Source organism: Ranitomeya imitator, chromosome 4 (genome assembly GCF_032444005.1).
Source record: "Ranitomeya imitator isolate aRanImi1 chromosome 4, aRanImi1.pri, whole genome shotgun sequence".
Classification (NCBI taxonomy): Eukaryota; Metazoa; Chordata; class Amphibia; order Anura; family Dendrobatidae; genus Ranitomeya; species Ranitomeya imitator.
This window is the reverse complement of record NC_091285.1, coordinates 707,717,689-707,728,847: the sequence shown is the minus strand read 5'-3', so window position 1 is coordinate 707,728,847 and position 11,159 is coordinate 707,717,689.

The following is an 11,159-nucleotide window of genomic DNA, read 5'->3' as shown; positions in this document are numbered from 1 at the left end:
CAGCGAGGGTGGGGTGATGACGAGCGGGCAGAGATCATGTCTCAAGCAGGGGACAGCGTTTCTGGGCCGGTTGGCACTCTGCAGCACATGGTGGATTTCATGCTGCAGTGCCTGAGAAACGACCGCCGCATCGACCACATTCTCAACATGCCTGATTATTGGGTGTTCACCCTCCTCGATCCTCGCTACCGGGACAACGTCCAAAACCTCATCCCTGCGTTGACCCGGGAGCGTAAATTGCGGGAGTACCACGACACACTGGTGAATTCCATCATCTTCTCCTGTCCAACTGAGAGGAGTGCTGCTAGTGCTTTACAAAGCAGCTCAGTGCGTCGAGGCAGTGGGGGAGGCTCTGCCCAAAGAGGGAGCAGAAGCAGTGCCTCTGCCCAAGGCAAGCCCAGTATGGCACAACTCTGGCACACTTTTGTGTGCCCGCCCCAAATGTCTACACCATCACCGGCGGCTCCAGTCAGCAGGAGGCAACGGTTCCGTCAGATGGTGACAGACTACATGGCTTGCCCTCTTACTGTACTCCCAGACGGCTCTTCCCCGTTCAAGTTTTGGGTCTCTAAGCTGGATACATGGCCAGAGCTAAGCCAGTATGCATTGGAGGTGCTGGCTTGCCCTGCGGCTAGTGTCTTATCGGAACGTGTCTTTAGTGCCGCAGGTGGTGTACTAACAGACCGTCGCATGCGACTATCCTCCGATAACGTTGACCGGCTTACTTTCCTGAAAATGAACCAGGCCTGGATCTCGCAGGAATTTGCCACTCCTCTGCCTGATTAAGTAATTGGGTGTCATCCAGGTCTCCTGCTGTGTTCATCTTTCTACCACCTGAACTGCTATTCCTGGGCTCCAACACCGCCAGTTGCGGCTCAGAAGTGCAGGCTGCACAGTAAAAACATACGACCCAGTGTTATTGGGTTTCAGTAACGTCAGCTGATCCCCAGCTGTGTAGCCGGCAATGTGTCCTGCGACCGCCACGCTGGCACAACAACCTAATGTAAGGGAACCTGTCCCCCCCCCCCCCCCGTCGTTTGTTACTGAAAGAGCCATCTTGTGCAGCAGTAATGCTGCACAAGGAAAAGGTAGCTCTTTTTTTTTAGCTCTTTGCACACGCAGAACTTAACACTTATAAAATGTGTTCACTGATACCGTTATACCGTCCCGGAGCTGGGACTTTCCTTCGTAATGTGACGCAGCACAGCCGTCATTCCTACCCCCTTGGTGCCATGCGCTGCCTCCTCAGCGTTGTTTTAAGCTGTCACGGAGCCTGCGCTGTTCTGTTATCCCTTGGGCATGCCCTATTTGCGCTGCCTGTCTTCTGACATAATTTGGTGTCAGGCTGGCTGCGCCTGTGCGGCCGCGGTGCCCGAGATCCCGCCTCGCAGTGTCTTCTGATTGAGTCACACTGCGGGCCTGGGATCCATGGGCATGCGCAGTGCATATCTTCCCCTCGGGCTCTCGCTCATTTCCCTCCGCCTTCTTTAGACTGTGCGCCGTCAGCTGATCCCTAGCATGCCACGGCCGTGACACCGCACAGTCTGAAGAAGAGGGAAGGAGGGGAGTGAGAGTCGAGGTTATGCACTGTGCATGCCCATGGTTCCAAGGCCCGCAGTGGGATTACGTTAGATGAGACTGCGAGGTGGGATCTGGAGCAGCGTGGACGCACAGGCACTGACAGCCTGACACCAAATTATGTCAGAAGACAGGCAGCGCTAATTGGGCATGGCCAAGGGCTAACAGAACAGCGCAGGCTCCGTGGCAGCTTAAAACAACGCTGAGGAGGCAGCGCACGGCATCAAGGGGATAGGAATGACAGCTGTGCTGTGTCCCATTACGAAGGAAATTCGCACCTCCGGAACGGTTTAACGGTATAAAGGGACACATTTTTAGTGTTTACTTCGGTGTTTGCAAGGAGCATAATTAAAAGAGCAACCTTTTCCTTTTGCATCCTTAGTGCTGCACAACATGGCTCTTTCAGCTACAAACGTCTTGGGGGGGGGGGTTAAAGGTTTCCTTTCAACTTGCTCCAATCAGGCTTCGGCCTACACTCTGTTCCTCTGCTCCTCCTGCTGTCCCTGGGCTCTAACACCGCCAGTTGGTGCCTGGAAGTGCTGTGTGCACAGTCAACAGTCGCTCCTCTGTTATTGGGGTTCAGTAACGTCAGCTGATCCCCAGCTGTGTGTGCGGCAATACCTCCAATCTGCTCCTCCTGCTGTCCCTGGGCTCTAACACCGCCAGTTGGTGCCTGGAAGTGCTGTGTGCACAGTCAACAGTCGCTCCTCTGTTATTGGGGTTCAGTAACGTCAGCTGATCCCCAGCTGTGTGTGCGGCAATACCTCCAATCTGCTCCTCCTGCTGTCCCTGGGCTCTAACACCGCCAGTTGGTGCCTGGAAGTGCTGTGTGCACAGTCAACAGTCGCTCCTCTGTTATTGGGGTTCAGTAACGTCAGCTGATCCCCAGCTGTGTATCCGGCAACGTGTCATGCGACCGCCACGCTGGCACAACTAAAATGTAAGGGGACCTGTCCCCCCCCCCCCCCTAGGCGTTTGTTACTGAAAGAGCCACCATGTGCAGCACTAATACTGCACAAGGGAAAGGTCGCTCTTGAAATTATGCTCCTTGCAAACGCTGAACTACACACTCATGTAATGTGTCCCCTCACACCGTCCAACCGTCCCGGAGGTGGGACTTTCCTTTGTAATGTGACACAGCACAGCCGTCATTGCTACCCCCTTGGCACCGTGCGCTGCCTCCTTAGCGTTGTTTGATTCCGTCATGGACCCTGCGCTGTTATGTTATCCCTTGGCCATGCACAGTTTGCGCTGCCCGTCCTCTGACATCATTTGTTGTCGTCCTGGCTGCGCCTGTGCGTCCACGCTGCCCGAAATCACACCTCGCAGTGTCGTCTAATGTGATCCCACAGTGGGCCTGGTATCCATGGCCATGCGCAGTGCATATACTAGCCTCTCACTCCCCTTCTTCACGCTTCTTCAGACTAGGCGGCGTCAGCTGATCCCTAATAGCATGCCACGGCCGTGACGCCGCACAGTCTGAAGAAGCAGGAAGGAGGTGAGTGAGAGGCGATGATATGCACTGCGCATGCCCATGGATCCCTGGCCCGCAGTGGGACTACATTAGATGACACTGCAAGGTTGGATCTCGGGCAGCTTGGACGCACAGGCACTGCCAGCCTGACACCTACATGATGTCAGAAGACGGGCACCGCTAACTGTGCATGGCCAAGGGATAACATTACAGTGCGGGCTCCGTGACAGAACCAAACAACGTTGAGGAGGTGGTGCCCGGCACCAAGGGGGTTGGAATGACGGCTGTGCTGTGTCACATTACAAAGGAAAGTCCCACTTCCGGGATGGTTTGACGGTGTGAGGGGACACATTATATGAGTGTGTACTTCAGCGTTTGCAAGGAGCATAATTTTCGGAGCCACCATTTTCCATGTGCAGTATTACTGCTGTACAAGATGGCTCTTTCAGCAACAAATGCCTGGGGGGGGGGGTTAAAGGTTCCCTTTCAACTTGCTCCACTGCAGGCTTCGGCCTACACTCTGCTCCTCTTTGATTCCCTGGGTTTCAACACTGTCAGTTGCCACCTGGAAGTGTTGTCTACACAGAAAAAAACACTAGGTGATGTGTCAGTGGGGTTCAGCACCGCCAGCTGTTCCCCTGCTGTGTAGTCGGCAACGTGTCCAGCACAAGCCACGCTGGCACAACAGAACAAAAGCTGCCACCAGTGCAGGCTTCGGCCTACACTCTGCTCCTCTCCTCCTCCTGCTGACCCTGGGCTCAAACACCGCTAGTTTTTGCCCGGAAGTGCTAGCTGCACAGAGAAAAACACCAGCCAATGTGTTAGTGGGGTTCAGCAACGCCAGCTGTTCCCCTGCTGTGTAGCCGGCAACGTGACCTGCAAACGCCATGCAGGCACAGGAACTGAAATTAAAAGGGAACCTGGCCCCACCCCCCCAGGTGTTTCTATGTATAACAGCCACCTAGTACAGCAGTACTGCTGCATTTGTACAAGGTGGCTGACTTTTTCTCCTTGCCCACGTGGAACTCAACACGTACAAAATGTGTCTCATTGAGACCATTCCACTGTCCCTGAGGTGTGACTTTCCTTTGTAATGATACGCAGCACCCCCCTTGGTAGCGTTTCCCGTCTTTTGTCATCATGGTTAGCTGGCTGCGCCTGTGCATCCGCCCTGCTAGAAACAACGCCCCTCGTTGTCATATTTATTTTGTCAGCGAGGGTGTGGTTTATGGGCACGAGCAGTGCATATGTTCGCCTGTCTTAACTCATCTCCTTCCGCCTTCTTCAGACTGTGCGGCCTCCTGGCCGTGGTAGGCGATAAGGGATCAGCTGAGGCCGCCCAGTCTGGAGCCGGTGTAAGGACATGTGTAAGCGGCAAACCTATTTACTGCACAAGGCCACGAATCCCAGCCACGTAGTGTGATTGTTTGAAAACACACTGTGGGTCTGGGATTCATGTCCATCGCTAACCGCAACGGCCGACATGAAATGAGGTCAGAAGACAGGAAGCGCTCACAGCGCATGGCCAAGGGATCACAATAGCGCAGACTCCTGTACAGCAAATAACAACGCTCAGGAATCTGCGCCCAGTACCTAGGTGCAAATTTTGACACCTGTGCTGCGTCTCGTTAAAAAGACAAGTCACGCCTCCACAACTGTTTGACAGTATAATGGGCTAAATAGTGTACGTGTTTTAGTCAGCGTGTGCAAGGAGCAAAACAAATAGAGCAACCTTTTACTTGTGCAGCATTAATGCTGCACAAGGTGTGGCTCTTGTACCTTGCAACACCTGAGGGGGGGGTTAAAGGTAACCTTTGAAATTGGTTCAACTAGGCTTCGGCCTACACTCTGCTCCTCTACTCCTCCTGCTGACCCTGGGCTCAAACACCGCTAGTTTTTGCCCGGAAATGCTAGCTGCACAGAGAAAAACACCAGCCAATGTGTTAGTGGGGTTCAGCACCGCCAGCTGTTCCCCTGCTGTGTAGTCGGCAACGTGTCCAGCACAAGCCACGCTGGCACAACCGACCAAAAGCTGCCACCAGTGCAGGCTTCGGCCTACACTTTGCTCCTCTCCTCCTCCTGCTGACCCTGGGCTCAAACAACGCCAGTTTCTGCCCGGACATGCTAGCTGCACAGAGAAAAACACCAGCCAATGTGTTAGTGGGGTTCAGCACCGCCTGCTGTTCCCCCGCTGTGTAGCCGGCATCGTGTCCAGCACAAGCCACGCTGGCACAACCGACCAAAAGCTGCCACCAGTGCAGGCTTCGGCCTACACTTTGCTCCTCTCCTCCTCCTGCTGACCCTGGGCTCAAACAACGCCAGTTTCTGCCCGGACATGCTAGCTGCACAGAGAAAAACACCAGCCAATGTGTTAGTGGGGTTCAGCAACGCCAGCTGTTCCCCTGCTGTGTAGCTTGCAACGTGACCTGCAAACGCCACGCAGGCACATGAACTGAAATTGAAGGGAGCCTGCCCCCCACCCACAGGTGTTTCTATGTATATCAGCCACCTTGTACAGCAGTACTGCTGCATTTGTACGAGGTGGCTGACTTTTTCTCCTTGCCCACGTGGAACTCAACACGTACAAAATGTGTCTCATTAGAGACCATTACAATGTCCCTGAGGTGTGACTTTCCTTTGTAATGACACGCAGCACCCCCATTGTTAGCGCTGCCCGTCTCCTGACATCATTGGTTGGCTGGCTGTGCCTGTGCGTCCCCCCTGCCCGACACAACGCCCCCCGTTGTCTCATATATTTTGACTGCGAGGGTGTGATTGATGGGCACGAGCAGTGCATATGTTCCCCTGTTTTCACTCCCCTCCTTCCGCCTTCTTCTGACTGTGCGGCCTCATGGCCGCGGCATGCGATAAGGGATCAGCTGAGGCCGCCCAGTCTGAAGCAGGTGTAAGGACATGTGTGAGCGGCGAACATATTTACTGCACAAGGCCACGAATCCCAGCACCGCAGTGTGACTTTAGGAAAAGCCACTGTGGGTCTGGGATTTATGGCCATCGTTAACCGCACCGGCCAACATGAAATGAGGTCATGAGACGGCCTGCACTAACAGGGTATTGCCAAGGGATAACACAAGAGCGCAGACTCCTGTACAGCAAATAACAACGCTCAGGAATCTGCGCCCAGTACCTAGGTGCAAATTTTGACACCTGTGCTGCGTCTCGTTAAAAAGACAAGTCACGCCTCCACAACTGTTTGACAGTATAATGGGCTAAATAGTGTACGTGTTTAATTCAGCGTGTGCAAGGAGCAAAATTAAATAGAGCAACCTTTGACTTGTGCATCATTAATGCTGTTCAAGGTGTGGCTCTTGTACCTTGCAACACCTGAGGGGGGGGTTAAAGGTAACCTTTGAAATTGGTTCAACTAGGCTTCGGCCTACACTCTGCTCCTCTACTCCTCCTGCTGACCCTGGGCTCAAACACCGCTAGTTTTTGCCCGGAAATGCTAGCTGCACAGAGAAAAACACCAGCCAATGTGTTAGTGGGGTTCAGCACCGCCAGCTGTTCCCCTGCTGTGTAGTCGGCAACGTGTCCAGCACAAGCCACGCTGGCACAACAGAACAAAAGCTGCCACCAGTGCAGGCTTCGGCCTACACTTTGCTCCTCTCCTCCTCCTCCTGCTGACCCTGGGCTCTAACACCGCTAGTTTTTGCCCGGACATGCAATCTGCACAGAGAAAAACACCAGTCAATGTGTCAGTGGGGTTCAGCAACGCCAGCTGTTCCCCTGCTGTGTAGCTTGCAACGTGACCTGCAAACGCCACGCAGGCACATGAACTGAAATTGAAGGGAGCCTGCCCCCCACCCCCCCAGGTGTTTCTATGTATATCAGCCACCTTGTACAGCAGTACTGCTGCATTTGTACGAGGTGGCTGACTTTTTCTCCTTGCCCACGTGGAACTCAACACGTACAAAATGTGTCTCATTAGAGACCATTACAATGTCCCTGAGGTGTGACTTTCCTTTGTAATGACACGCAGCACCCCCATTGTTAGCGCTGCCCGTCTCCTGACATCATTGGTTGGCTGGCTGTGCCTGTGCGTCCCCCCTGCCCGACACAACGCCCCCCGTTGTCTCATATATTTTGACTGCGAGGGTGTGATTGATGGGCACGAGCAGTGCATATGTTCCCCTGTTTTCACTCCCCTCCTTCCGCCTTCTTCTGACTGTGCGGCCTCATGGCCGCGGCATGCGATAAGGGATCAGCTGAGGCCGCCCAGTCTGAAGCAGGTGTAAGGACATGTGTGAGCGGCGAACATATTTACTGCACAAGGCCACGAATCCCAGCACCGCAGTGTGACTTTAGGAAAAGCCACTGTGGGTCTGGGATTTATGGCCATCGTTAACCGCACCGGCCAACATGAAATGAGGTCATGAGACGGCCTGCACTAACAGGGTATTGCCAAGGGATAACACAAGAGCGCAGACTCCTGTACAGCAAATAACAACGCTCAGGAATCTGCGCCCAGTACCTAGGTGCAAATTTTGACACCTGTGCTGCGTCTCGTTAAAAAGACAAGTCACGCCTCCACAACTGTTTGACAGTATAATGGGCTAAATAGTGTACGTGTTTAATTCAGCGTGTGCAAGGAGCAAAATTAAATAGAGCAACCTTTGACTTGTGCATCATTAATGCTGTTCAAGGTGTGGCTCTTGTACCTTGCAACACCTGAGGGGGGGGGTTAAAGGTAACCTTGGAAATTGGTTCAACTAGGCTTCGGCCTACACTCTGCTCCTCTACTCCTCCTGCTGACCCTGGGCTCAAACACCGCTAGTTTTTGCCCGGAAATGCTAGCTGCACAGAGAAAAACACCAGCCAATGTGTTAGTGGGGTTCAGCACCGCCAGCTGTTCCCCCGCTGTGTAGCCGGCATCGTGTCCAGCACAAGCCACGCTGGCACAACCGACCAAAAGCTGCCACCAGTGCAGGCTTCGGCCTACACTTTGCTCCTCTCCTCCTCCTCCTGCTGACCCTGGGCTCTAACACCGCTAGTTTTTGCCCGGACATGCAATCTGCACAGAGAAAAACACCAGTCAATGTGTCAGTGGGGTTCAGCAACGCCAGCTGTTCCCCTGCTGTGTAGCTTGCAACGTGACCTGCAAACGCCACGCAGGCACATGAACTGAAATTGAAGGGAGCCTGCCCCCCACCCCCCCAGGTGTTTCTATGTATAACAGCCACCTTGTACAGCAGTACTGCTGCATTTGTACGAGGTGGCTGACTTTTTCTCCTTGCCCACGTGGAACTCAACACGTACAAAATGTGTCTCATTAGAGACCATTACAATGTCCCTGAGGTGTGACTTTCCTTTGTAATGACACGCAGCACCACCCTTGTTAGCGCTGCCCGTCTTTTGACATCATTGGTTAGCTGGCTGCGCCTGTGCATCTCCCCTGCTCGAAACAACGCCCCTCGGTGTCTTATTTTTTTGGACAGCGAGGGTGTGATTGATGGGCATGTGCAGTGCATATGTTTGCCTGTGTTCACTCATCTCCTTCCGCCTTCTTCAGACTGGGTGTCCTCATGGCCTCGGCAGGCGATAAGGGATCAGATGAGGCCGTCCAGTCTGAAGCAGGTGTAAGGACATGTGTGAGCGGCAAACATATTTACTGCACCAGGGCACGAATCCCAGCACCGCAGTGTGATTTTTTAAAAACACACTGTGGGTCTGGGATTCATGTCCATCGCTAACCGCAACGGCCAACATGAAATGAGGTCATAAGACAGGAAGCGCTCACAGCGCATGGCCAAAGGATCACAAGAGCGCAGACTCCTGTACAGCAACTAACAACGCTCAGGAAGCTGCGCCCATGCAAAAAGGTGTTTTCGACACCTGTGCTGCTTTTCTTTAAAAAGACAAGTCACGCCTCCACTACTGTTAAACAGTATAATGGGCTAAATAGTCTACGTGTTGCATTCAGCTTGTGCAAGTAGACAAATTAATAGAGCAACCTTTTACTTGTGCAGCATTAATGCTGCAGAAGGAGTGGCTCTTGTTCTTTGTAACACCTGAGGGGGGGTTAAAGGTAACCTTTGAAATTGGTTCAACTAGGCTTCGGCCTACACTTTGCTCCTCTCCTCCTCCTCCTGCTGACCCTGGGCTCTAACAACGCTAGTTTTTGCCCGGAAATGCTAGCTGCACAGAGAAAAACACCAGCCAATGTGTTAGTGGGGTTCAGCAACGCCAGCTGTTCCCCCGCTGTGTAGCCGGCATCGTGTCCAGCACAAGCCACGCTGGCACAACCGACCAAAAGCTGCCACCAGTGCAGGCTTCGGCCTACACTTTGCTCCTCTCCTCCTCCTCCTGCTGACCCTGGGCTCAAACACCGCTAGTTTTTGCCCGGAAATGCTAGCTGCACAGAGAAAAACACCAGCCAATGTGTTAGTGGGGTTCAGCAACGCCAGCTGTTCCCCCGCTGTGTAGCCGGCATCGTGTCCAGCACAAGCCACGCTGGCACAACCGACCAAAAGCTGCCACCAGTGCAGGCTTCGGCCTACACTTTGCTCCTCTCCTCCTCCTCCTGCTGACCCTGGGCTCAAACACCGCTAGTTTTTGCCCGGAAATGCTAGCTGCACAGAGAAAAACACCAGCCAATGTGTTAGTGGGGTTCAGCAACGCCAGCTGTTCCCCCGCTGTGTAGCCGGCATCGTGTCCAGCACAAGCCACGCTGGCACAACCGACCAAAAGCTGCCACCAGTGCAGGCTTCGGCCTACACTTTGCTCCTCTCCTCCTCCTCCTGCTGACCCTGGGCTCAAACACCGCTAGTTTTTGCCCGGAAATGCTAGCTGCACAGAGAAAAACACCAGCCAATGTGTTAGTGGGGTTCAGCACCGCCAGCTGTTCCCCTGCTGTGCAGCTTGCAACGTGACCTGCAAACGCCACGCAGGCACATGAACTGAAATTGAAGGGAGCCTGGCCCCCACCCCCAGGTGTTTCTATGTATAACAGCCACCTTGTACAGCAGTACTGCTGCATTTGTACAAGGTGGCTGATGTTTTCTCCTTGCCCACGTGGAACTCAACACGTACAAAATGTGTCTCTTTGAGACCATTCCACTGTCCCTGAGGTGTGACTTTCCTTTCTAATGATACGCAGCACCCCCCTTGGTAGCGCTTCCCGTCTTCTGACATCATTGGTTGGCTACTTGCGCCTGTTCGTCCGCCCTGCCTGAATAAAATGCTCCTCGTTGTCTTAATTATTTTGACTGCGAGGGTGTGATTGATGGGCACGAGCAGTGCATATCTTCGCCTGTCTTAACTCATCTCCTTCAGCCTTCTTCAGACTGTGCAGCCTCATGGCCGCGGCATGCAAGAAGGGATCAGCAGAGGCCGCCCAGTCTGAAGCAGGTGTAAGGACGTGTGTGAGCGGCCAAAATATTTACTGCTCAAGGCCACGAATCCCAGCACCGCAGTGTGGCTTTATGAAAAGACACTGTGGGTCTGGGATTTATGGCCATCGTTAACCGCACCGGCCAACATGAAATGATGTCATAAGATGGGCAGCGCTAACAGGGCATTGCCAAGGGATAACACAAGAGCGCAGACTCCTGTACAGCAAATAACAACGCTCAGGAAGCTGCTCCAAGCACCAAGGCGTTATTTTGGACACCTGTGCTGCGTCTCATCAAAAAACCAAGTCACGCATCCACTACAGTTTGACTGTAGAATGGGGTAAATTGTGTATGTCTTTCATTCAGCGTGTGCAAGTAGACAAATTAATAGAGCAACCTTTCACTTGTGCAGCATTAATACTGCACAAGGTGTGTCTCTTGTACTTTGTAACACCTGAGGGGGGGGTTAAAGGTTTCCTTTGAAATTGGTTCAACTAAGCTTCGGCCTACACTCTGCTCCTCTCCTCCTCCTCCTGCTTCAACACGGGCTCTAACATCGCTAGTTTTTGCCCGCAAGTGCTAGCTGCACAGAGAAAAACACACGCCATTGTGTTAGTGGGGTTCAGCAACGCCAGCTGTTCCCCCAGTGTGTAGCCGGCAAAGTGTCCTGCAAACGCAACGCAGACACAAAGCTGCCTCCAGTGCAGGCTTCGGCCTACACTCATCTCCCCCTGCTTACCCTTTGCTCCAACACCGCT